Source organism: Bison bison, unplaced genomic scaffold (assembly GCF_000754665.1).
Source record: "Bison bison bison isolate TAMUID 2011002044 unplaced genomic scaffold, Bison_UMD1.0 scf7180017864068, whole genome shotgun sequence".
In the NCBI taxonomy this organism is placed as follows: domain Eukaryota; kingdom Metazoa; phylum Chordata; class Mammalia; order Artiodactyla; family Bovidae; genus Bison; species Bison bison.
In genome coordinates, this window is record NW_011494640.1 from 13,079,983 (window position 1) to 13,107,709 (window position 27,727).

At 41.9% G+C, this 27,727-nt stretch overlaps 1 protein-coding gene across 2 annotated transcripts in view; it reads left to right on the forward strand.

Moving 5' to 3' along the window:
* PAX3 (paired box 3) overlaps positions 1-27,727 on the forward strand; it is a 99,918-nt gene that overhangs the window by 4,903 nt on the left and 67,288 nt on the right. The window lies entirely within an intron of this gene.

Consider the following 27,727-nt stretch of genomic DNA (forward strand, 5'->3'; position numbering starts at 1 on the left):
GACTGAATCTGAGCAGTTTGGGGCCTGGGGGGCAGTCTTTGAGCCTCCCGAGGTTAAAGGAACATTTTGTGCCCTTAGGAAAGGCCCAGAGTCTCCAAAGAGCTTCCTTGGTTGAGGGGGTGGGTAGGCGGGGGAGAGGAAGAGAGACTCAAAACTCTTGAAGGCAGTAGGTTCTCAAAGTTGCGTCACACTGATTGCCTTATAAATGTATATGTGTACGTCGGTGGTTTTTCCTTTGTTTTAAATTGGTTTTCAAGTGCGGTAGGGTTTGAACTGTGTGTGTCTGGGAAGAAAAACAATCCTAAGATCTTGGTTACAAGCGAGGGGCTCTGGGTTCTCGGGTTCGCAATGTGGGCGCACTTTCTCTTCCCAGGGGTGTCTTCTCCTTGGCAAATCTGTCAGCCTCAAGAGAAAAACCTCCCCTGTGGAGCCTTACATGTAGCCTTGGGGTTTTCTTCAGAGCCCCACGGAAAAAGTCAACCCTGTGGGAGTTGAACTGGGAAGGGATCCTGGCACAAGGAGAGTCTCCGAAGTTCTGCCTCTCAGCACTTTTGGCCTGGGGGATGGTTGCACCTCTTCCAAGGCCCAAAGGGTCAGGAGTTGCCCGGTGTCCCCACCCATGCATGGCCTTCCCTTGCTGGGGGCTGAGACTTCTGAGGCTGAGTGGACTTTTGAGTTGACCTAGAAGGGCAGGCGGCTCTCCAGGTGGGCTTGGAGCGGTCAACCACTTCGACTTACTGGATCTGAGCCCTCCGCCAGTGGTGTCCCGGGTAGGACTGTGGTTCGGGAAACTGGTCGCTTTTTTTACTTTCATTGCTCAACTCCAGCGCAGACCACTGGCCCTCCGGAGCCGACAGCTTTACAAATCAATACGAAATCTGTACACAACCTCGAAGAGACACAGACTTAGATGTTACAAATCCAAACCACAGTTTGTAGGGCTAAACCGATGCCTAGGTGCTCTGGCACACACAGGCAATCAAGACATAAAAACCCAGGGCAGGTTGAGTGAAGAAGACACATACCCTGTGGCTTCCCTCCTTTGAAGCAGGGGTCTCACACAGACTCAGTGTAAGCCCTTCTTTTTGAAGGGGTGCCTTTCTGCCCTGGTCTCTGAGAGGATGCCTGGCTTTTAGTCCTGGTCTAGATGCTGTATTGGAGGTGCTGGGGAGGGAAGAAGGTGAGAAGCCAGCCAACCCCAAACCCAATGGGCCCCTGTAGGCACTGAACCCAGAGGGAGGCTTGGGAAGGAGGGTGGAGGTGGCCAAGCTTTGCTACTTGTTGCTGGAGGCGCCTGCGCCGCAGCTCCATCGCTCCCTCGCCGCACTGGCAACCGAGGGCCCAGGAGACAAAATGCCCCAAATGAGCTGGTCAAACATTTGTACAACTTTTCCAGCTTTTACAAAGAAGGCCTTCTCTACACAATCTACACTTGGAGATGAACTTGGGAGACAAAGCCTGGAGAGTCCATTGAAACTCACACTTTAGCTCGGCCCAGACAAAGCTCCCGCTCGCAGCAGCTTGATGTGAACAAAGGAAGGCAACCTTTTTATAATTCAAGGAGAAAAGAAGAGAAAACAGCCCCACAAAGGGCTGAGAATAGACATTATGGGCTTGCAATGAGGGATGAATTATTCAATGAGCCCCAAGAGCTGCTGCGCCAGGAAGTTTTATGGACTCTCCAGCCGTGGAAAAAGTGGCCATTTCACCTACAAAATGTTTCTAGTCTTTCGGGCTGTCTAGCTGGGGCTGCTGCCATTCAAGGGCAATTGCTACCATTTTTAAAAGCAGAGTATTCTCCCCAGCGGGGCTGAACCGTTGAAAACACACACATACACACAACTCGGAGGCTGAAGTCTAATTTAATTTGGGGTTGTCAAGCAAGAGGCAGCGTCAGTCTCTTCAGCGCCTCTAGCTCCTTTTCCAGATGAGCCCTGGAGGGCAAGAGGGCCCAGAGAAAGGACAGAGGAGTGGAGTTGGAAGGGAAGTTTAGAAATCTCAAAAAAAAAAAAAAAAAAAAAGATTCCCGGTCGTTTGGGCAGCAAAAGTCCCAGGCTTCCCGGCTTGGAAAATAGAATGAATGTTGATAAAGGGGTCTGAGCTCCCAGGCGGGCCTAAGGAAGGCCGTTTGGGCGTCCTGAGCAGGGCGGCGCGCGCTTTCTGAAGGTTCCAGATTCCTTTTCGGCCTGCCGGCTGTTGCTGACTGGCTCTTCTCGGGTGCATCTTTCTACTTGTCAGAGACTAGGACATAGGGTGAGAGGCACCCTGAAAGAGGTCAGAACAGCTCTCGTTTTTCTCCCCAGGGTCGCGTTCTAGATGGCCCCATTCACTTTCCCAACTTTGCCTTGTGCCTCGCCCCATCCAAGACGACCGTGGCTGACCCACCCGGTGCGCGCAGGCCCGTGCGCCCTGGCACGCAACAGACTGCGCGCCCCTCCTTGGATCTACACCTCCAGCTGTTTTGCCAGTGTGGAAGGAGAGGGTTGGGCGGCCAGGAATCCCCCACCCTTCCCAGGACCTTCTTCACTCCCCTTCCTTCTCCTCCCCACTCGGCACCGAGAGCCGACCGGGCGCAGCCGGAGAAACCCAGCCCCGGTCGCGGCAACGGGGGGCTATGGGCACGGCCCGCGCCGCGGCCACTCAATGGGCGCCTCTGTTCCTCCCCCGGCGCGGCGGAGCGGGCCCGCGGGCGCCGCCACAATGGGCACAGCCCCCACTCTTGCGCCCTGAGCCAAAGCGCCGCGCCGCGCCGCCCCCTCCCCTGCGCTCTGGCCGGCTCGAAGCTTAGCTCGCCGGGCTGCAGCCGACTCAATTGCCTCCTTTATGTCCTTCTCACTTTCATCTAGACACAGCCCGCCTCCCCCTCCTTCTTCTCCTCTTTTTTCCCCCTTCCTTGCCTGAGGCTCACATTAGTGAAATTTCTGCAACCTCCCCCTATTTTTTTTTTCCCCTCTTATTTTAAAGAAAGCCCTTAACACAAAAGCGGTGACTAATCAATAGAAACTGCTCCTTCATCAGCTCCTCCCCCCAGCCTTCTCCTCCTCCTCCACCAGCGGCAGGGTGACGCTTTTCCTGTTTGTGAGTTTTGGGAAACATTTTTGCTTTGTGCCGTAATGGAATTAGAGGACAGATGAGGACTGTAAATGGACACGCGACTGCAAGACTCTCGCTTAAATATTTAGATGCAAAGTTACAATTACTGACTTGTTGCAGCAGCTTTGAAGTGGCAGCTCGGGGGTGCAGGGGGAAAGAGGCCAGATTGCCAAATTGATGTTTTGATTGGGGCTGGAGATACACTTTCATAGGACCCTAACCCTTTTTAAGAATCACCAGCTAGCGTGGGAGGTTTGCAACAATTTCAAAGTTTGAGCCAAGAGACCCAAGCATAGTCGGTTGGAGCTTACCCTTCTTTTATATCGATCCCTTTCAATTTGACATTTATGAAAAGCACTGTTTTTTTGTTTTTGTTTTTTTTGGATTTGAGAAAGTAAAAGTGACAAAAGCTTTGCTCAAGTTTGCAAACTTGTGAGCTTTTCTAAAAGTAACGAAGACGACGTCATCTTTTCAGCCGGGCATACGATAAAACAATTAAACACGTACTGACATTTTAAAGGTTCTGGAACGATTTCGTTTCCTGTGGGATCATGAACATTTTATCATTAACGGGAGCACTACTGAAATCGAGGGGAACTGAAGGCAGTTTCGTGTCTCTCCCCCTCTATACCACCCCACCAGTTAGCAGGGAAGGACTTTTTGGCGCGAGGCAAAGGGCGGGGGTCAGGCGGGGGCGGGGCGGGGGGAGGGGGAAAATCTTTCCCACAGATTAAAATCATGAGCTATAAGATCTTAGGTTTGTGGCATCGGAACCTTTATTAAAGTGGACAGCCCGGTCTCCATTTGTCAGAATCACGAATTTGACCCCAATGTCGTCTCTTGTCTTTGGGGGGTAAATTTCATGTTTTCTGCAGCGCTTAAAATACTCAACAAAGAAATATCACCCATTTAAAAATCTATGGGAAATACCAGAACTTGAGTTAAATTGAAACAGCACGCTGTGTTCTTTTCGAAGAGGTAACGGTAACGATTTTCCCGTTGGACCGATTTGAAAGGAAGCAACCAAGATCAGATTGTAGCTTTCTTTTTCGCTGGTTGGTTTTGTCTGGTTGACTGCTGTCGGCTTACTTTATAGCCTTATTGAAAACATGCAGATTTTCTAATTAATGCTTGAAATTGTATGTTTATTTTGAAGTTTGATTTGCTGGGTGATAGCACCGGAACGGGGACGTTGGGGCTTCAAGTGCGTAATAATTACTGAAGGGTCATTTAGGAGTCCCCAGGGCTGTGCAATAAAACCCATCCGCGCGGCGAGGTGGAACCAGCAAGTGCGCCTGGGTTCAAGGGGTGGAATATGCGGAAATTCATCAGGTGAATAGCAGTGTTGCCGCCGAACTCAGGTTCAACTTTAACGAGTATTTTGTATTTTGAGAACAACAACAAAAATCCTTCGTAACCTCGAGGTTAAATGTTAACGTACATAGATAGTCAATAAATGTTAAACGCCTCAACAACAGCAACACACACACGGTGAGACTTTCGCCAGGCTTGGGGGCAAAGGAGGTTCTGTTTGGTGGGGTCCCACCCCAGGTAATTTATTTATGCGGGTAAATAAAGATTAAAGAACCATTAAGAATGTACATATATAACTAACAAGACAGTAAAAGGCAATTAAGCAGTCAGTTTAATGCCTTATCTCACCGGCTGCTCTGGGGTTGTTTTACAACAAGGAATTAAAATCTGAAAAGGAAGTTTTCAGCAGCTCTGGCCAAATATTGATTAAGTAGCTGTTTGTTGATACCATTGTTACGCATTAAAAGGCCAGGATCGCGGCCTCTCAGTGGCCATCTTCCATTGTGAAGGATTCTTAACCACTGAGATCAAAGCGGGATCATTTCAACTTATCTGTCTTGGAAAATCCCCCTTTTCCTCTGAAACCTCTAAGGAGGATTGACCGAATTCTCTTTAAGAAATAGGAACCGAAACCAGTTACATGTCCTAGGTTTGTAGAGAAGAGATTCATGGGGTGTTTTTAATTATCCTATGGTGATTTCTTGTTTAAAACTTAAGCTAAGATGGTGAATTTATCATCAAATAGATTTTCCTTGGCCTGGAGGTGGTGGGAGGCATGGAAGCTAAGATCCCAGTGTCCACTAAATTTCTAAATATGGAAGTTTTACTGAAGTTGCTTTCCAAGCTGGAATGATGCAAAGGCAAGATGTCAGAGTTTTATGTAAAACTAGGTGGGGAATAATTAAATACACAGGAAACTGAGAGTTAGATTAACTGCATTTCCCTACATATGTTTCCACAATTTTTCTGTTTATGGATGGTTAGATGAGTCCCATGTATATTTTTAAACCTCCTACAATGTAGGAGCAGATATGTGTTTGTTTGTGTGTGTAGTTTGTGCATCGTTAGAGTTTATTTATAAGTCGGTCACTATGAATTATGCTGGCAGTAAACTATACCCCGTTGCACACACACACAGAAAGGTTTATTTGTCCTGTGGATTACACTTTCTAGAGTCATCAGAATTTGAAGTAACAGTACAGCTTCCCAATTCATACTCAGCACTGCTGTTGAATGCTAGGAAAAATATTTCCCTGAATAATTTTATGACTTTTTTGGACTGTTGATTTTTCGATGAACTGCTAGACTTTTTTTTTTTTTTGGTTTAAGAATTCAATATATTTGGAAAGATTTTTCTTTTATTATGAGAGCTAAAATTCCTGCAAAGGCTCTTTTGGAAATACCATCTCTGTGCTTAATTTGCAAATTCCAACAAATCACTCTAACTGAGGTTGTGAAATTTATGCCAGATTCAGCTTTGAATATTCAACTGAGCATCATGAATCTGCCTGTGGGGGAGATTTTCTGAAGCCCTTTCTCTGTTCATTTCTCTGCTAAATAATTGTGCTTAGAGACTTATTTTTATTTCATTTGATTTTATTTTACTATGTCATTCACTCTTGAGCAAGATGAATCTTGACAGTCAGAATCATTAGTGAGTATTTTCTAACATTTTCTGTTATAATTCCCAATTAATTAATAATCTATCTGTGCTCAAATGTCCTTTGAAATAGTCCCAATCATTGGGCATTGGGACAACTGCCTGAAATAGATTAAGCTGGAAATGTGAGTCAGTGCAGATTGATTATGACTGCCTTGTCCTGGATCCAGATGCAATGCTAGAGAATTCTTTGCTACATTTTTCACGTATATGTGTACTTCATGTTTCACAAACATGTGGAGTGAAAGTGACTGTCCTGTCTTGGATATCAGGCTATGTGTTCATATACTGCCAGGGGGACACAGAGTCATACTCTGAGTGGAGCCTGACCTCAGTACCAAGGCAGAATTACTGACTTTGACAGTGGGCTTATGTTAATTATATCTCAATAAGGTTAGAAAAAATATTTTATGTTATTGTTGAAATAGAAAAGTGCTGGCTGCCTTAGCTGGAGAATTGTGATTGAAGAAAGTGAAAGGGAATTTCAGAAGTTGCTATTCTCTTGGAAGATGCACACCAAAGTGGCGACAGAGGACCATTCTCTACTCTGCTGGGAAAGGTTTCCTCACCCCATTCGTCCCAGTCTTGCGTGGAAAGTGGCACAGTTCAGCTTTCAGCTTTATGTTGTGGTATTGGGCCAAATGCTGAACTCCAGTAGTGTTGAACTTTTGCGGGAATGGGGTTGTCTCTTTTCTAAGAAAGCATCCTCTCAGATTGTCTGTGATGGAATTATGCCCTCAACTGAACAGAATATACTTTCCAGTTTGTATCTGGAACATGCAGTTATCAAAATGCCCGTTAGGATTATAAAACCTTTATTTAAGACAGATGAGTTAGAAGTTTCACCATTGTCAAAGGGAATTATGAAAACCATGGAAAATAGTTGTTGAAGACAGTTGAGTAATAAAAGGCTTTATGAATTTTTATTGTCAAAGTCAGTTTTTCTTCCTTCCTGATAAAGACCAAGGAGACTGACATAATTTCTGCCACGGCAATGGCCACTTCACTTTAAAGAAGTAATTGCATCTTAATAAAGGATAATGGTGTAAAATTTAGAATTTGATTTGGTGTACATTTGTCCTAGAAAAAAACTCCTGAGGAAGAGTTTTACCTTAGATGTTGTATATAACAAAGTTCATAACATTTAAATTTTAGCTGCAGGATTTTAAGTTAAAAAAAAAAAACCCCAAACAACAAAGAACCCCTTCTCTCTGATGAAGCAACTCGGTCAAAGTTGGTAGTCTGAGTTTTTACTGCTGTGGCTGGGAAACGAGTCTTCCTCCGTAAAACAAATTGGAACTCATGACAGGCAATAGCAAACCAGCCATGTTTGTCTCCTTCAACTCACTTAGTGATTTCTTGATTCTTATGTACTTTTATTTGGCCAGCTTTACTATATCTACAATAGTATATTAATATAAACTTTTGATTTTGGGAACCAATTTCCCACTCATTCTGGATCTGATTCCATTAGATCTGTTTTAAAATAGCTGATCAAAATGCTTTGTGACAAGAGTGGGAGACTCTTCTTGGCCGACTAACATAGGTTTGGGGGAGAGGAAATACCACTGACTTTCAGCCTTAAAAATTTTCAGGATCATATTGGAATTCAAATAGTACAGCTAAGGAGGCTTAAGTGGAAATTTAAAAAGATTTTATAATCAGATGGTAGGCATATTTCTGGAAACAACTGCAGAATTCAGTGTACTTGGCCTTATGTCATTAGATGGAAACAATAAGTATGTTAGGATAGAATAGCTAAGAAAGGAAAGTTAATGGCTTTGTGTAAGTTACCTTACAACATGGAATTGGTTTTTGTATACTTTCACAGTCAACGCTTACATGGTCATGTACAAATTTACATTTTTAACAGAAAGCCTGGCTTATGATTTTTACAAGTACACAGATAAAGGAGAAGTACAGCCACCATACTTATATCTTTTTTTTTTTTGGCAAGCCCTAATATAAGCATTAATTTACCCAGTCAACAGGCACTTAGGCATTGTCTGGGGGTATTAGCATAGTTTTTGTTTCTTTTATAGGGTTTATCTTTTTTTGAAAAAAAATCTTATTTTTAAACAATTATAGACCCATAGAGTCTATTTTCAAACACATATTAAAAAATTCTTCCAGCATTCAAATATATTATCATGATTAAGAAAATCTTGGCCACAGGGTGTGTGTCTCCCAATTACCATGGTTGAGCTTAACCTGAACTAAAGAAAATTAATTGGTCCAATTCATTTTATTATATAAAAAAGCAACAGGTTCCTTCTTTCTGAATCCCCACTTGGCTGGTTTCCTAACTGAGGTTCACTAATACAATTGAGTGTTTCTTGTCTGACTTAAACATACCCCAAAGTCCTTTATCATGTCTTTGCTTGCCTTTAAGAGCATAGCACCCAAGGTAAAAGTAGTCTGTCTTACATCACTAATTTCGCTCTAAAATTGAGACCAAGCACATTTTGGGTGATCCCTTGAACTTCAGTTTTGACAGCTGGTAAGATGGGGGCATATTATACTGTACCAATTTCCCAGAGTGATATGAGAATGAAACGAGAAGGTGCAAGTTATACCTAGCTCATAGGAAAACTCAAAATGTTGTAGGGGAAAAAAAACTCTGAACTTGCAGAAAGTGACTAGTCTGCTGGCAGATGGGCTCTGCCCAAGGGCAGATAAAAGCTTAATTCAGGCTTAGGAGCAACAATGAAGACCAGTACACATACATGCACACACTCACACACACCACAAAATCCACTTTCACTGAGTCAGAAAAAATTGAGTTTATAAGAAACTCTTTAATAGAAAAGTCTGTATTGATTTAATAGATATGAAAAATAACAAAATTCAAAAACCATTTGCTGGGATGTCAAAGATATTTCTTAATTACTTTTTTCTATTTCTCTCTTAGACTAACTTGGTTGGTGAAAACTCTTCCAAATCAAACTTTGTTTTCTTTGTGTATTTGCACAAGTCTTCCCTCACTCCCCCCAGTAATCTGACAAATAAATTGCATTTTGAAAATGGATCTCGTCTATACGTTCTTACTCCTGAAATCCTGGCACAATCCTTTGTTTGTGTTTGTATAATTCCTCATCGTGTCCCTTCTTCAGCCTGCTTCCTTGTTCTAAAATGTCTTTATGGCTCCGCATGTGAGATGGTGTGCATTCTTAAAGCTTTCTGCATGATTCTTAATCTCTCTCCTTTAAAATTTGAGTTCAGAAATATTAAGGAAATTTTCCAAAATAGCATTTGTTAAGCTAGGGGGTGGCGATACATTTCAGTGACCTCGCTATTCAGTTGTACTCTGTCTAGTCCCCAAAGCTGGGGACTTCTGTGTGACTGAGGTGCTATGTGAGGGTGAAAAGAAAGTAGCCTGGTTTGTAAGACTGGGATGAGGGGCGCGGCTGGAGAGCTCCTGCCCCATGGTTCCCCCGCTGGAGCAGCTTGCCAATGCAGCCACTGGAGAGAAGGAAGGTTGTTTTCTTATCCTCGCATGCACTGGGCTGACCTGTCTCTGAAATAGGTCAGGCTGGGGCACCGCCAGTTTATGCAGCTGTCACGGCTTAGGCGTCTCAGCAGGCAGCCCGGCTCCTTGGCCAGTCGGCCCCCAGTGAACTGATAAAAAATTCGCTGGCGAGCCCTGGGCCTTCCTTCTGGACCGTGCTGGCCCCCTGAAGGCTTTTAGAGGCAAGAGGACTCCAGGATTATGGGGGCCAATGCTCAGCCTCAAAAGGGAAGCGATCTTTTATTCCAAGGATTGCCCTCTTGTCTATCTGAACACTCAAGTGAAATATATGCTTTGTCAGATGGCATTTTAATTTTTAATTGTTTATTTTTTGGTTGCATCACGTGGCATGTGGAATCTTTGTTCCCCGACCAGGAATCGAACCTCTGCCCCCTGCATCGGGAGCATGAAATCTTAACCACTGGATTACTAGGGAAGTCCCCAGATTTTTAAATCACATTTATTTTTGACTTGGTAAACCCTTCACTCTGTACATAATTCAAAAGATAGAAATGGGTGTACAGGGACAAGTTTCCTCTCACCCAAGTCACTCAGTAACTTGATTGTCTTTCTAGAGAGCCTGTATAAACAAGCAATTGTATTTCTTTCTCTCTTAAAAATATTCTCTCCTCCTTTGTTTGCACAAATGGTAGCCCACTGTAGAAACTTTTCTGCACTTTGCTTTTTTTTTTTCCCCTGCCTTCGAATATATCTCTGCCATCACTCCACATCAGAGGCTGAGGGTTTCCTCAGCCTGTTTGTATAGCTGCATAGTATTCCATCCTGTTGGCAAATGATTTATTTACCAGCATTTAGAGTGTTTCCAATTCCACAGCACCATTTGGCACATGTGTGAGTTTATTTGTAAAATAATTCCTCCGTGGTAGGGAAAAAGGGAACGACATTAGTGATCTTGATAGCTTTAGTGGAATTTGGGTTCTGTGTTGAGAACAAATGGTGAAGGAATGTTTAGTCAACATGGAGCGTGTGCAGGTTTGCCTGTGGCCCCTTGTACCAGACGCTTGCTTCTACCACTGTATGTAGGTAGGAACATAGGTTTTGAAATTTCTGCTTGGAAATTCCTCCAGTATTTTGGTATTTCTCCAAATGGAACATTCTCTAAATCCAAGGAAAGGTTTTTGCCTTGACTTATTGGTGCCTCTTTTTATTCTATTTTTATCTACTGTTTATTTCACTTTGCCTCCATCGAAACTAGTACACATATGTTAAGCACTGATTTTTCTTTCTTTACTGGAAAAATTATTGGTAGTTTTCAGAACAATTCAAAGACAACTTATTCTGATTATTTAGTTACAAGAGAAATTGTTGACTCTCAGGGTTACCAAATTAGGTTTGAACTGGTAAGACAGCAGGTTATGAATAATAAAGCAGTCTTCTATTTCTCGTTTTTGAAAAAGTGCTGGCCTGATTCTCTAGGGTTTTCTTGAGTTTGGTAAAGGCTAGTTTTTAATTTTATGAACTTTTAAGGGGGTATGTATCCATTCCCTTCTAGGTACAAAAGACTTTTTATATTTTTGCACATACCTTGCCTCCCTCAAATCATTTCAGCCCATTTTCCCTTAAATTTGATGCTCAGGAATTCAGTTGTTGATGCTGCTGAGTACCTGGCTTACCTAAGCTGGAAGTTCGAATCTGCAGAATGAGCCAGAAAGAACTGTGCTCCAACTACACAAGAAAAACAACCCTCTCCAAAGCCCTCTGAGAAAGCTGGAGATGTGAATGCCAATAAATATTTTAAGGTCGATATTTCAAGTCATTCCTTCTTAGGACTGGGCCTTTCAGAAACAGGAGAACAAATTAAATGTTCAGAATTTATTTTTGAAAATCAAAATCTTGATTCGGTTTTTTAAAATAACAGAAACAAACACAGGTCTTCTTTCTTGACTGTTCCTACAGCCAGCCCCACAGCATGTAGCAGTGTTCTACTAGACAGGAGGCAGGAAAGTGGGTTTTCCTAACGCTAGAGCTTTTATTTGTGCTTGGATAGAAACGGCTATCTGGATGCCTTGGTTCTCTTCCTGCTTCCCCTCCAACTGGCTTATGGAACTCCAAAGGAGTCAGTTGGGGATGTAAACAGGCCTGGCATTTAGAGCATCTGCAAAGAGCTGAGAAGAATCAAAAGCAGCTTTTTTCCCCTCTCCCAGCTCTGTGCATAATTTGGATTGAATCAGACCCATAATTTGTGACATCTGATTACTACCTGCAAAAGTATGCAGCCCTCCATGTAGGAAGGAGGATCTTAGGAGGGTTAATCCCAACGAGGAAAATTGTTGACCTGTTTGTCAGCTTGCTGTGACGCTCTCAACAGAAATTTAGACCATATAAAATCAGTGGTTTTCGGGTCCATGTCAGCAGAGTAACCATACTTTAGATTCTCCACATATCCTCACGTTGTTCTGATCACAGTGGTGAAGAAGGTAGCAGGCTGAGGTTTCTCTGGGGAATTGGCTTAATATTAGGGAGCAGGGGTTTCATTGCGAGAGCTGCCCCCTCTGAATTTTAGATTTATAACTTTTAAGGAGACCCATGAATTCATCTGGAGAAACGCTTCAACTTTCCATTGCAAGAATCCCAAGTGACTGGGATCTCAGTGCCAGGAATTATTGGATATATTTTGATAACATTTAGAACTTACTACAGCCTCTCATACTATTTCTAAAGGGTAATGATAGCCCATGTCAGGAGGTTGAGCAGATAAATGGGGATCTCTCCCAGTGCATCCTGGGAACTTGCAGTCCTGGCTACACAGTGCATCTGGGTCTCCTCACAGTGCATTTGGGTCTCCTCGATGCATCTGGGGAACCTGTAAGATTCCAGGGCTGAATAGGATTTGGGAAACTAACCAGGATGGAAACTTTCCAGGTAGTAGATTTGCCCTAACTTTTATTCCTACAGGACACATCTGGGGCTCGTGTGCACGCAACACGTATTTATCAGGGGCCTGTAGAAAAGCAAATTGTGTAGTCTTTTACTAGAAGCCAATGTCTGCTTGTGGTGACTGGCTAGCCCTGCCAAGCCCGGAAATCTCGCTGAAGTTTTGTGTAAAAGAAGAAAGGAAATGAAGGACTGCGGACTTAGCATCGGATCAGAAACTGGCTGATGAAGAACCTCGTGAAGAACCTGGTTGACTAAGATTGCAGGGGTGAGGCGGGATGCCTGGTTCGGGGAATTTCTCCCATTCTACAGGGAATCAGTTCCCGGTAGAGGGCCTGGATGGTAACTCAAGCCCTGGCTTATTTTGGATTTAGCTCCTGGGCTTTTGTCTGAATTTTTTGAGCCTTAATCTCTGCCTTCATCCTGCCTGTGGAAAGTGGGTTTTCTTGGGTCGTCATGAGCATAACGCTCTTTGGGGGCTGGGAAGGCTGCCTAATTTTGTTTTCATCAGAGGTTCAATAAATGGATGTGGAAACAAACACATCGTGTTCAGGTCAAGTACTCATTCCCTGGCACACCTTTGTGTCATGTGGTTTGTCTTTTTAGAAAAATTGAAACCAACAGCCACTGCATAAGCTTTTATTCCCAGTGGAGTCCTAGCAGATACCTTGGGCAGATAAGGAGAGGAACAATTTCCTTATTACAAAATACAAATGACATAGAGAGCTGAATTTGGTCTTCATTTTGCTGGTTGGCGAACTTTCATCATTTTATTGAATTACTGTAATTTAATGTTACTCGTTTAAAAGTAACGATTTTTCCCCTGAAATGAATCCTTTTTATTTATTTATTTTTGAAATAGAAAGCTCAAATTAAATTCATTTGGGAAGACATTGACTATCTTTCACATTGACATTTCTGGTTCTTGGAAAATCCTTTTGGAAAAACTTTAGAAGATGGTCACTCAGACCATAGTTTAATAAGAAGTGATGTTAGTGGAACAAGTTTGGTTTTTTTTTTTTAAGATCATTTATTCGGCTGCACCATTTCTTAGTTGTGGCATATGGAATCTAGTTCCTTGACCAGGGAACAAACCTGGATCCTCTGCATTGGGAATTCAGAGTCTTAGCCACTGGACCACCAGGGAAGTCCCAAGTTTGGGTTTTTTTACAGGGACGTTTGATAATCTCCCTGCCCTCAATCCTCTGTTCCCAAACTCCTTGAAAATGTTTTTGTCACTTGCCCTTCACAAAGGGCTTTAGGGGCTGACCTTGGGTAACAAGGGGGAGGTCAGTCTTAGCTGCTGTTCCCTCTCCTTTCCTGTCTCCCTGCCATCCCGCTTCTTTGTGCCTGGTTTACTCTCCGCTTGTGTACCCTGATTCCACACACACCTACAGGCCCCTGGGAGCTGGTCTCCTGGCATAGAGCAATGAACCTCCAGTGGCAGAATTCCAGGTACCCATGTAGGACAGCTTTTTGGTGGAGGCAAGGGGCAGGTTTCTGATGCCCCTCAGGTCACACTCCAGCAGATACCAGCTTCACTGTGAATGGGCAGGATTAGTTCTGCTCTGAGGAAGCTCTTTGCTGGTGAGTTTGGTTTTCCAGGGCATGGTACCCCACTGAGTACTCAGGGGGAGGCAGGGCCAGGTGGGGCTCAAGAGCATTCTCCCCTGCAGGTGGATTTCTGATACATCCAGGATGCCAGGGCAAGGCCTTGGCTTGTGTCTTTTGGGCTTTCTGGCAAAAAGCAGGGCCAGAGGAAGGACGTACAGCATCTGTTCTGGCTTGGAGCCAGGGAGGGCACTTTGGGGCCCATCCTGCCTCTGTGCTCACAACCCTCCCAGGAAGCAGATATCTGATTTGGGTATCCGTGCTTCTAGTGGTGCCTGGATAATTGTCAGTGGTCAGAGGAAGTGAGGTTCTCCTCCTCAAAACAGGTAGGGCCCAAGGGGCATTTATGATGGATCCACTGGCTAGGAGAGCTTCTGGAAAGTGCTCTGAAGCACTTCCAGGAGTCTTCCGGAACGCAAGAGTTTCCTAAAGTCTCAGTGCTGGCATTCTGGAGAGCCTCAGAAACATGTGGCTTTGGAGGATGTAAGCCACTAGGGTCCCAGAGGGACCCCTGGCATTTGGTCCACCTGTGATATATGGGGTTCAGAAACATCCTGCTAAGTTTGTTGACTCTGATGATCTTGGCTTACTGCTGAGCCCCCAAAGTTGACACTTAGACTTGATTAATGTTTTGCAAGTATTAACAACAGTGCATACGAGCACCTAGAAACAGCCCCCGTCTCTCCCAGGCCCTCTCAAGTGGAGGATGAGAGAGGAGTCCTGGGCAGAGGTGAGTTTGCCACAGAGCTGATGAACCTTCAGTTCCAGAGCCCCTCACCTGTGTGTGTTCCTTACAGGGGCTCTCTGAATTATAAAAGCTTCGGGGCTCATGAAACTGCATCTATCCTTGTCCTTGTTCAGTTTAGTGTGGGAAAGGTAGAGGCTGCCTGTACATACAGTAAAGGCCTGGCACAGCTGTGTTTGAGAGCAAAGCAATGATGATAATAATAATTCTGATACTCAGTTACCCTCCACTTGTATCTTTGACTTTAAAAGTTTCCAGGATGTTTCCTTGTTTCTTATGCCCTACCTTGTTTATTTATGGAGCCAAAGTCTGTGTCTAGCAATCCAGAGGTGCTGAGAATTCACCCACATGGCCCTTCGACTGTACAGCATTCTCAATCCTTGCGTGGAGACCCTTACAGGGATCATAGACCACCAGCTCCATCAATCTGAAGGAACCTCCATTCACTCACTGCATACAGGTCAGTGGGTATGACTGTAATTCTGATGGGGTGGGGGCTTGGTGCCCTCAGCTGTTAAGGTGTATTTGGCAATTTTTAGATATTTCTTTTAGGTCTTTACAACTATCACTGTGAACAGGTCGTATTCCCTCTCTGGACCTCATTCTCCCTTGCTCTTGAAGATGGAAGCATAGGCTAGGTAAAGGTGATGGTCTTTCTCAGCCTGGCAGGTTGTGGCAGCTGTGGTCACATGAAGCTCTTGATAGACTTTGGGAAGGCCCGGGCAGCTGTTTGAGGAAACAGTGGGGCCTCAGGCAGTCAGGGAATCAGGGCAAGAATGGAGAGGCCTGTGGGCCCTCAATGTCTTAGAAGGTGAGTAGCTCCTGCCTGTTTTCTGTCTCAGGGAAAGGATAGTGGCAGTGGGGCCTTGCTGTACTGTTCAGCAGGTGGACACACTGGCTTTTCCCCATGTGGGGAAACGCTTGCTTTCTTGGACCTCCTCTCATAGCTGCAGCTTCCAGATGAGGCTGGAAAGGCTTGGGGGTATTGGTTAGAGAACTTTGCTTTAAGTTGGAGTTGCTTAAACAGGACAGTAACTTTCCTTCTTTCACATCATCTATGCCTCGACATTTTCCCCAACACCCAGAGAGGGACGCAGATTTCTGGCAGCCCACGAGGTCAAAGCTAGAAACTGCCTGGGCTTGAGGAGAGAATCAAGACAATGGTGCGTTCACTTCATCGAATTCTGCTGTCATTTCTTAAATTTAAATTAGCTTCCTCACTCGTAGTTCTCAAGATTTGTTTTTTTGTTTCTGAGTTATAATACATGCCTATACACATACAAATTTAAAAAATCATATTTGAATCAATTAAAAATTTCCATACCAAACATTTGGTGAGGAAACTCAAGATTAAATGGGAGATCATTCACATCTAAAAACTTTTATCATTTTTTGAGAACTTTGCTATGAAGCGTTTTAGAAACTTGGAGAGGATGTAAGAAGTATTTTTTGTTACATTGAAAACAATTCAGAGCAAGCTGTCCTAGCCTAACAAGGGAAGATTTCAATAAGTTTTTCCCCGTCACTTTTTTACTTTTATTTTTGTGGAGGATAATTATTTCAGAAGTCAACACATACTACTTATCAACTTTTTAATATATATTCTGAAAATAGACAATGGTTCATTCAAATGCTACAGTCCTTAATTACAAAGACCAAATGATAAAATTAACAATGTAAAATGTGTTGTGAAAAGTCATTTTTTATTTGAGGAATTTTTAGAGTATATAAAATAGCCAATCTAATATTTGCGTTTATAACTTTTCTTATGTTTCTGAAATATTTGGCTCTAATTTTGTTGTAGTTTTATCTTAAGCAAATAGATTTTGTAAGCCAATACCGCTACAACGTATCTACCAATCTTTAAAAATAGAAGCAGAACATTATAAAATGAGAATATCAGGAAGAGAAACTGTACCCCTTTATACATTCAGAATAATAAGTACTACTGTTTACCATATGAAAGAGTTTGTTTCTGTTTTTCTTAGTGATTATCCTGTACTCAGATCAAATGTATTGCAATTTTGAACTTTGAATCACAAATTAAAATTTTTATTTGATAGGAGAGAAAGTCACTACTTGACCTATAGATTAAAGAGGAAATCTGATCTCAGCTACTTTTAGTCAACATTAGAATTTTTGTTGAGTAACTCCATACAAATCAAAACAATTCAAATTATTGACTCCCTTTTCTGTATCCCTAAGCAAACTTCTGACTTACACTGCCACGTGAATTGAGTTCCATCAGCTTTGAAGAAGTTGAATTTGTGAGAGTTATGGCATTCATTTGTTTAACATAGCTTGAATAGCCAGATAACTATAACTTTTAAAACGGCAGGCATTTATAATGCCAGGTTTGGGGTGGTGAGCAGTATTCGATCTGAGTATTTGATTTCTTGTACTTATTTTTTTTTCATGTTTTCTTAGGGAAGTGCTAGTTGACATTCTAAGAAGACTTGTTATTCTATTTAACTATATAAAAACATTAAAACATTTTAGGGAATGCAAAAATACATATGCTTCAGGTTAAAATATTGAGACATCTTGGATATTTTAATAACATTTCCACTCTAAAGTAGCAAAAGCAGACTTTTAAAAACTTTATACATGAGGTTACATTTGCTGATTAAAGTAATTTGAACACTTTGGAAGGACACTCAACTTTCTAGTGGTAAGACTTTTTAATGTTTTCCATGCTTCTATTTGTTTATAGATAGAGTACCATTATGATCATTTTTGTAATTGTTCAGAGGGACAATTCTTGAAAGTCAATGTGAATGCAAATGTATACGAATGAAAGAAAATGAAATCAACAAATGCTAAAACTAAACAGTAAGATGACATTCTATAAAGTAAATATATATGCCATATAATAATATATACATTAAGTATTTATATTAATAATACTTATAAAGACTGTTCTACAATTCCGTTTGAATGTTCTAGAGGAAAAATATCCCTTTAGGATTTGGAGAAATTGAAACTGTTGCTATTTGCAAGGAAAGGGACCCACAGAGGAGAACACGTTCTAGGGAAGTAAAAGGAATATTTAAACTTCTTCTTCAGAGGCTAAGGATTTTGTATCTTTATATACAGAATGAAGAGTCCTTCCTGAAGTTGATTTCTCACATTAAGATTAAAAAGATAATTTCCCTAGAAAGTGAAAAACAAAACCCCACCAAACTCCACATTCACTTGCAGGATGGAAAACAGTTTAGATTTGCTTTTACTCAAATGATGGGAATTTTTTAATGAGGAAAGTGAACTGAGGAACAAATTCAAGAAATTATAGCACCAACTTTGTTATATTGTGGCTGAATTTTTTTTTTACTCTATTATAGTCCCAAGAGCTGTCAAATTACTTAAAGAGAACAATGAGTTTCTCAACAGAAAACAGAAAGGAAAAAGAAAAAGAAATTACCCAGAGATGCTGCGACTTACAAAACAGTCTCTCCTGCTAGGCTTCCTATAGCTTTAAATGCAATTGACTATTGATTCTATCAGACCTAGTTGACTTAAAAGCTAGGATGGATCAGGAGCTGATTTTTGGCATTCCTTCATTTTCTCACTCTTTTGTTCACTTGACACGCAGCTTTTATACACTGGCTTTGCAGGAACCACTGGCATGATCTCTGAACAATCTGTCGGAGGAGGAAAGGGCTCCTCCAACCAGCAGCCAGCGTTTTAATTAAATACTGTGCATCCCGTCTATCTCAAACAGCTGAAGAAATTGCTGTTGGCATAAAGGTACCAATGAACTTATGTTCTCTGGGGTTAATACGGCAAGGAACCTTCTTGGTGGTTTTAAAAAAAAAACAAAAAACAGAACTCCAAGCTACCCCCAATTATGTGATTATTATTTTTTAAGTTAAGAAGACTCTCTGAAGCAACAGTGCCGATCTGTGGAGCTCAACTCAGTATCATGTTGAAAGGGACATGCAGGTTGGAGAAATTATTTTGTTTATTAATTCAGGTTACATGTCCTGCCAGGCTGGCTGGAAGAGAAGGGAAAGAGAGGTGTAACTTTTAAGCACACACTGATTTGTTCTTATTACATAACAAAAGTCTATTTCTTTATCATGTTATCATTCAGTTAATAAAAATTAGCTACAATAACAGCATCAACTTAAAAACCCCTCAAAGTCCAGGGGATTTTCTTTCACAATGAACATGAATACTGTTCAGAAATACAAACAGTCAAAGGATAACTTTAGGTCTGAAAGAGAAACCTGGCAAGGGTAATTGAATAAGCCTGGGTCCCTTGACTGTGTCATGGTGAGGGCAGTCAACATGTCATAATTAGGTTTATTGAGGGCCATTCCAACAATCTGCTTCTATTCTTCCTGCCTTATTGTCCACAGCTAGGCAAATAGCCAAGGGACAAAAGGAATCAAGTGCTGACAAAACATGAAAGAGGAAAAAGATTTAGCTGCTTTTATCAAAGAAACTGAGAAGGACTTTGTGTAAATAAAATAAGTGGCTGGCCATCCTGCATTTAGGCAATGCCGTTTTCATTAGAATTAATTCTTGACATATTGGAAGAGTTCCAAGGGAAGGATTTCTACTTCTGACAAGTTTAATTTGTAAATTAAAAACAGTTGGTTAAACATGAGCCTCCATCAACAAAACTTAACCAAAGCCATACACGGCAAAGGGCTAAGCAGGTGAAAAAGAGAATTACTTTGAAAACAAAGTCTTCCCCAAAATTATGCAAATTCTTATTACTTCATAACAAATGTTTCCCATTGAAGCCTACAGCAGGATGTCTGCTCAGGGAGGTTTGTTTAGATCACATTTTCTTCCCCTTTAAGCCTCTTTAGTTGACATAACACTTATTCCTTACTTGGGCACCGTGCTGCTTCTTGGAAGAAGTGGCAGCAAGAACAGAAGAGGTAGACTGACATTTTAAAAGAAGTCAAGCTAATACCACTTTTGTAAGTCTCCAGATTTCAGGACAGCCTACTCTGCTTTTTCTTCAAGGTGAGAGAGTCTTCCAAGTGTGCTTTCAATGCCTAATGGGGATAAACAGTGGAGACTGCTATGCGGTATTTCCTAAACTATTAATAGTCATCATCAGCTCTCAGGTCAACATTGTCTGCCTAGAAGGTTGCATGCAAAACCGCGGCGCTGTTGGTTAAGACTTGGTGACGCAGAGAAAGTGGAAATCTTCGGGAGAGAGATATAGCTTGCATCTGGACAAGGCTTTAAGTCTAGAAAGCCCCTTTAATAAAACAGCTATTCGTGAAGTTGCAATACCTTTCCTGTTGCATTTTTTCAGCTTGCAAATTAAGCTTCAGATAGGGGTCTTTTCCGTGAACCTGAATTTCAGAAGCTGCAAAAGAGTAGGTGGCTGGGAAAGAACTCTATCGTGAACAGTTTGTCCCTTGGGGATACAAATTTTACTTGGGTACCAAGTGCCCCTTAGTTTTATTGAGAGTAACAGAGGTGATAAGAAACCTATGACTGGGGTAGCTTCAGTGACTAAGCTGTTTTGATTTAAAAACTTCACATTGCTTTACTTCACCTGACATATTAGAGACTTCTATTACTGTATTCCTTGGCACTTGACAGTGAAAAAAATTTTTTTTCTCATGTCAAAGAATTATTTAATTCCATCCAATAGTGGATATGAAAGAGTTAAAGCCCTGGAGGAATGCAAGACTTCATCATGATCATCAGTACCCTTATCATCAGTATCAGTACCATGTTTGAATGGAGCCTCTCAATGGTTGTATTTGTATGACTGTAGCATCCTGAGGAAGTATTGAAATACATGATCCAAACAATTTTCCTGTGGCTCATGAAGCTGGATCTGCAGTGTCTTGAAGTTTATTCCACTTGTGGATTTTGGTTAAAAAAAAACCAAAAACCCACACAGTTGGACTGCTGATCTAGTTCTGCACCAGATATAACTGTGGTTTTTATGAAGGATTTTTTGTTGTTGTTGTTAAAAGATTTTGCTTTAGGTCCCAGTTCAATCTCTAGCTAGCTGAGTGATGAAGGGAAACTTAGTAGCCATTCTGAGTTGGATTCCTCTGAAGTGAGGTGGACAGTAAGATGCTCTGCTGTCTCCAAGGATTGTTGTGATGTGTTAGTGGCCCTGAATACATTTCAAGTTCTGAGCAAGTATAAAGAGTTACTTCTTTATAATCTACCCATCGCTTTTGTATTCAGTGAAAGAAGGTTTGGTGGTCCATTTGCCTTAATGTGCTTTCTTAGGGTACAGTTTAACAAGAATTAAGTGGGTCTTCCTGTGGTCAGTCCAGAATACCCTGAAATAATTCTATATCCAGGACATGTGGGACCTGGTTGCTGGGATGATTCCGCTTTATTGCAGAGCGGCACACTGGTGTACATCTAGTGGAAAAGTGGTATGGGAGAAGCTGCTTCAAAGGCTTGGATTTGTGCAAAATAAGTCTTTTTGATTTCCATATTGTTCCGATGCCCGTTGGCTCATGTCACAAAATTGGAAGGCCCAGCAGGTCAGGAAGGAGTCTCTCTGGAAGGAGTTGGAGATTTATGCAGATTGGCTGCCTGTCTGACATTTATTTGCTGCCCTTTTCTCACTGTTTTGGCAACTCTGAACCAGATGGACAAGCCCATGGAAATGAAGGCCAGTGAAGAGAAGATGCTTTTGATTTCTTCAAAGATAAGGGAGAACACTTTCTTTCTCTCTTTCTTTTAACATAGCTGTGGCAATTTGTGTGTGTGTGTGTGTGTGTGTGTGTGTGTGTGCACAGATCAAAACTGGCAAGTCACTTTTGGAGACTGATTGGAACATTTGAACAAGGACTTTCCTTGTTACGTCATTGAGAGTAACATAAACTCTGTTTACCAAGGCATCCACGGAAGAGAAATGTCCAGGCAATGGTCCAAATGTTATGTCTACCAGAAGCCAGCCATGTACTTTGTAGCTAGGCACCAAGAATGTTGTCTGAGTTTCAGCTAGGATGATAATTCACCAGGACTGAAATCCTTCCTTAATCACCAAGTTCTCCAAAAGGCGAGTGATGACGAGGGGAAGCATAGATTACTGTTTCACTCTGTAATCATTTATGATTTGAGCTGTATTTTACCTTACAGTGACCTCTGGTGCTGTTAGTGGATCATTCTAGACTTGCTGCTACAGTATTACAGGGGCCACCATGAAGACAATGGCCACTAAATGGTGATTTATCTGGGAGAGTTGGAAAATATGACCTTCATGCATAAAAAGATACACAGAGGTATTTTCCTATTTTAGATGCAAACGACAGTCTCTGTACTGAAAGTGTTCATGAAGAATCAATTATTTAAGCACAAATATTCACTTTGAAAGTTAATTATGTCTTGAGCACTGGGATATATTTTTGAAAGATACTGTTTCTTTCCTGCATTTTAAGGTCATATGCTTGTCCCTCTGTGTTACCCGTGGTGCAAAATTTCAGACTGAAAGTATTTCATCTCAGGCATGTGACTGAACCTCGTCCTTGGAATTTCAGTGTTGAAATATGGGATTAAAAATGGTGAATGGATTTGCTAATTCGGTGCAGCTTTTTTTTTTAAGGGAAGTACGGGAGGGGGATGTGCAGCTCCTGATTTTCGTCTTATTATTTATTGTATGTTGTCGCTGTCTGTAGACTTTTTCTTTTATTTGTTTACTCTTGTTTGTTTGAACTAATCACTACTTAAGAAATAGTCCTCTCAGGACGGACAGCCTCCTCTTCCTGAAGCCTGTAGCTTGGTGACCGTTCAGGCATAAAAACGTGCTTATCTGCAAATGAATGGTAGCTCTTTGCTTCATTAAAGCCCCTTTCTCTTTTGGCACTCGCATTGTGACCCTTTGATATTAATTCAAAGGGCAATTAAAGAATGCGGCCCATCTTTGAAGTAAGGCATTCAGGGCAGGGGTAGGGATGAACCTGGGCCTCTGATGGACTGTGTGTATTCAACAGGCCTTTTCAAGACAGTTTGAAGTGAGTCAAAGAAAATGGGCAGGAGAAGGTCAAAGAGAAAAAAAGGGCTAAAGAAACAGTCTGTATTTGTTCGGAGTATTAGCCAAGCAAACTGCAAATAGCAACAAAATGAAACAGTTAATAGAGCAGCCAGACAGAGCCATGTCAATCACTTAACTTGAACAGCGTTAGGCGATCGGAGCTCCCTCCACTGTGTTACCTAATTATCTTGGGAAAGGCAGTAACTGGAAGTAATGGTATTGTATTTCTTTCTGCTTACTGCCCAGAAAAGGTGATAAATACTCACTGCTCCATAATTATGCAACATATATACATAAAGGAGTAGGAGGGGGTGGGAGGAGGAGGAAGGGGGCTGCAGGGGGGAGGAGGTCGCGTTGAAGTTGTGTTCCTAGTCAAAGGACCAAATATGGCACAAATATGGCATTTTCAAACATTAGCATGCTGGAGAATCACTTAACTCGTTTCATCTGGAGCTGGCTGAAATATGCATGATTTCTCCTTTCACAGCCCTTAAAGACAAACGCGTTGAGCCATCCAAGAAAAGTTCTTTCATGGAAAAAAAAAAAACAACCAAAAAACTTAACCTGCAAAAGCTGTGCTCAAATAATATGAAGGATTGGGCTGAGCTTTCCCGCTGCCTCCGTGGAAACTGGGTGAAGCCGCCGCCGGGACCCTAGCTCTTCCCTCCGCGCCTGGCTGTTGAGACACTTTCTTGCAAGAAAAGTCCTGAATAAGCCCTTAACCTTAGTAGATGGTCGAGGGGAGGAGGCAGGACTGGAGGACTGATTGGAGGCAGAATGGGTTTCTGTTCCTAGGGTTAGGAAGGATATTTTTGGATTCCACTTTTATGGGGTCATTGTAAAAAACAAAAGAAGAACATCAACCACACGCTTCTTTGAATGGTGTGAGCAAACTGATTTTACAAAGATTTCCAACTCCCTCAGGGGTGTCTGGGTGAGAGAGCGGGAAACCCCAAGCCCCCGTTGGAATGTCTGCAGATAGGTCGAACTGATCTCCGAATTGCAAAATGTGGCCACCTTTTAAAGGGGCCGCTGAGGACTGTATTCGGATCCTTTGTAACGGGCTGCTGTGGATTGCTGTTTGATGTTGGCTTTGTGCATAATGGGTTTTGTTTGGAGGGACAGTAATAGATCTGAAGGGTCTGTTATGCAGCTTTTTGACATATTGTTCCAGAATGTATCTATTAATATAAAAGTTTCTGCCTTTGTAAAAAGTCCATTACTGAACTAAGTACTCAATTGCTTGGCATTTTAACACACCAGTCCTGGCACTTGAAAACTGCCTTCTTAAAATCTGATTTGAAGGTCACCCAGGGTGAATTGTAAACAGAGCTAGGAAAACAAATTATATGGTCAGTTTTTGAATATATTAATAACTTCAGCTATTTAGTAGTGTCAACACATAAATTCTCTCTTGCCCTGTGTAATGCTACTTAGGATGGAACAATGTTTGGGGGCTTAAGAGGCATTTCTACTTGGAAACAAAGTTCAAATGGAGAGCAGTAGCTGCTTAAGAAACTGGAATTCACTGAATTTACAAATTTCCTTAGGTGACCTGCTTGCAGATTCTTTACCCTCTAGCCCACCAGCAAAGCCAGAAGGGGAAACTCAGGCAACAGAAATAGAATAATCTAGGATATTTTCACCAATAAAAAACTGTGGAAACTTTTCCACTTAGAGAAATTTTTTTCAGACAGATTTTGAAAAATTGTTTTATTTTAGTTTTAAATTACTCAATTTAAAGCTCAATTTTATGTTTTTCAGGATGATTTAAAAAATCACGGTATCTGGAAATATTAGGAAATGTCCATCATCTTAGAATGCTAAAAACTGATATAACTTTCAGATCAAAATCAGCTCAAAGTGGGAAGAAAGACTGGGGACATCTTTGTTATTCTTTGTCTTTTTCCTAATCCTGGGTGATTTGTAGATTTTCACCAACTTTTACCCTTCTAGCCTCTTTTCCCCACACAACCCCCCAGTTTTGTTGCCAGAAGTGAAGGCTGGAGAATAGTGGTGAAGAACAATTTGGGTTCCCTTTTGTTTCCTGTGTTAACCTTGCCCACCCTTCCTGAACTCAGAATCCTGTGCAGTCTCTAGGAGACTGGTTCTGAAGACAATACATTAAAAAATTTTTTTATTTTTAATTGGAGGATAATCAATTTACAATATTGTGTTGGCTTCTGCCATACAACACTGTGAATCAGTCACAAGTATGCATATATCCCCTCCCTCTTGAACCTCCCCTCAAGCCCCCACCCCATCCCACTCCTCTGGGTTGTCACAGAGCACTGGATTGAGCTCCCTGTGTTATTCAACAAGTTCCTATTAGCTATCTGTTTTACATATGATAATGTATACCTAGATGTCCATTGACAGATGAATGGATGGTACATATACACAGTGAGATATTACTTAGCCATAAAAAGGAACACATTTGAGTCAGTTCTAGTGAGGTAGATGAGCCTAGAACCTGTTACACAGAATGAAGTAAGTCAGAAAAACAAATTTCATGTATTAAGGCATATATGTGGAATCTAGAAAAATAGTACTGCTGAACCTGTTTACAGGACCGGAATAGAAACATGGAGACAGACATAGAGAACAGGCTTGACACAGGAGATGGAAGGAGAGGGTGGGAGGAATTGAGAGAAGATACATTTTATCATTTGCTCTTCTTATACCTGTGGAGAATTTGAATTGAAATGGATGAGTCTAGCTTACAGAGCACCAGTTGCAGTTACTACACTTACAGCCCCTGCTACATTCAGGTTCAATGCCGTATCCTTTCATAGGTCTGTAATGCAAAGAACTCCATTCTGTTATCCCCTCGGCTGCTTCCTAGAGATACATGAGGAATTCCTAGTATCTGTATGATCTTTCAGATCTCGTGGTTTTAATAATTTCCCCCAAATCAGAATTTATCCCTATACTTGGATCAACAGTCAGTTCTCCAGGGGCCAGACAGGTAATGAGAAAGCAGCAATATAAATGTATTCCTATTTTCTGTCTAAGGATACAGAAGTGGGAGAGTAACACCGCTTGTAAAGGCAGAGCTGGGCTTGGACCAGCTGGTCCAGGTTCGTTGCAATCCAGAACTGTCACTGTGTTACAGGCTTGTGGCTTCTGGGAAGGCAGGTGACAATAAGAAAGTACTGAGAAGGGGGTCTGTTTTCAGGGAGCATGCCTAGCAACTCTGGCAGCTGGTAAGTCTATGAAGTCCGGCCAATAATTATATTTGCCTTACAAAATTGTGATAAAAATTTTATGAGAAAAAAAATTATATGAGAGACTACACAGGGATATAAGTGCCCCTCGGTAAGTGTCAAGTACTGTTTTTGGTCATCTTGTGGGTTATGGCTCAGAGGTGAGTTCCCAGGAAGCAAATAAAGCTTCAAGTATAGAGCTTTTAGGTCCATGAGCCCCTGAAGGTGCTAGAGTCCTGGGTGGGGACAGGAAATCAGGATGACTTTTTGTGTAAGAATTCCTACTAAACTGCCTTGAGAGGTAAACACAACAGGTAACTCCAGTAATAACTTACTGTAATTTTTCTCCCATTCAAAATAAATACTTCCTTTGTACCTGGCTTTTGTAGTTGTAAATTTATATTCTTAAGAAGGTCCTGCCAAACCTGGATCAGCTACTGGGTGTTGCCATACTATTGGGCTGGCCTTTGGAGAGATATCCTCTCCAGGCACCAGTGAGCCAGGGTAGGCCTGAGTGGGAAATGGTTACTTTACTGATGGGTTAGTTAAGAGTTTGATTTATTCAGAGGCATTAACTGAGAATTCTATCTGTTCCATCAGATTCTATGTACATGCACTAAGATGTCAAAACCACTGTCCTACTCTGGAATTGTTTGAAGTATAGTTAGCTTAATGTTCTAATTCCCAATATCCTGAGAGAGATGGAGGAAAAATCTTGCTTTCAGTATGAAGACTCCATAGGAGGCTAACTCAAAACAACTGGGAAAGTATAGAACCTAGGGAATTAGAAGTCATTTTAAAGCAAGAGTAACAGATCCTGTATGAGTGAGGAGATACCAGCACTTGTTCAGAAACCAATTCAGACTGTTTTATGAGAAATATACAACAATCAGCACCAACTACACTTTTAAAGTCCAGGGCACCAAGGAAATGCGGAGAACCCTTCATCTGGACATCTCCAGGTTCAGAGATGCTTCCCGGAAGAGAAGATGTCAGAGCTGAGCATTAGAGGATGACCAGGAGTTGATCAGAACAAGAACTAGAGGAAAGGCGTCACAGGCAGAGGGAACAGCATGGACGACAAAGGCATGGAGCAGTCAGACCCACGGTGTACCTAGGGGCTGGGAAGCAGCTGAAGGCAACAAGGGGTCCTGTCGCCAGATTCACTCAGTCTTAACAGGCAAAATAAGCACCCCCTTTCATCTTTCCACTGTTGAAAGTGAACAAGTGATACTCTGTAACACAACACCATTCTCAAAAGGCTAGATAGATTGCTTTCTCCCTACCTGCAGCTTTACTGAGATATAGTTCACATATAGCATGGTGTGAGTGTAAGATGTACAGTGTGTTGATTTGATACACTTGTATATTGCAAAGTGATTACCAGAACATACACTTGTAACTGCATGTTAGCTAATACCTGCATCATATCACATAATGAGTATTTCTTCTTTTGTGGTGAGAACATTGATGATCTACTCTCTTAGCAAAGATGGGCTCGATAAAGGACAGAAATGGTATGGACCTAACAGAAGCAGAAGATACTAAGAAAAGGTGGCAAAAATACACAGAACTGTACAAAAAAGATCTTCACAACCCAGATAATCACGATAGTGTGATCACTCACCTAGAGCCAGACATCCTGGAATGTGAAGTCAAGTGGGCCTTAGAAAGCATCACTATGAACAAAGCTAGTGGAGGTGATGGAATTCCAGTTGAG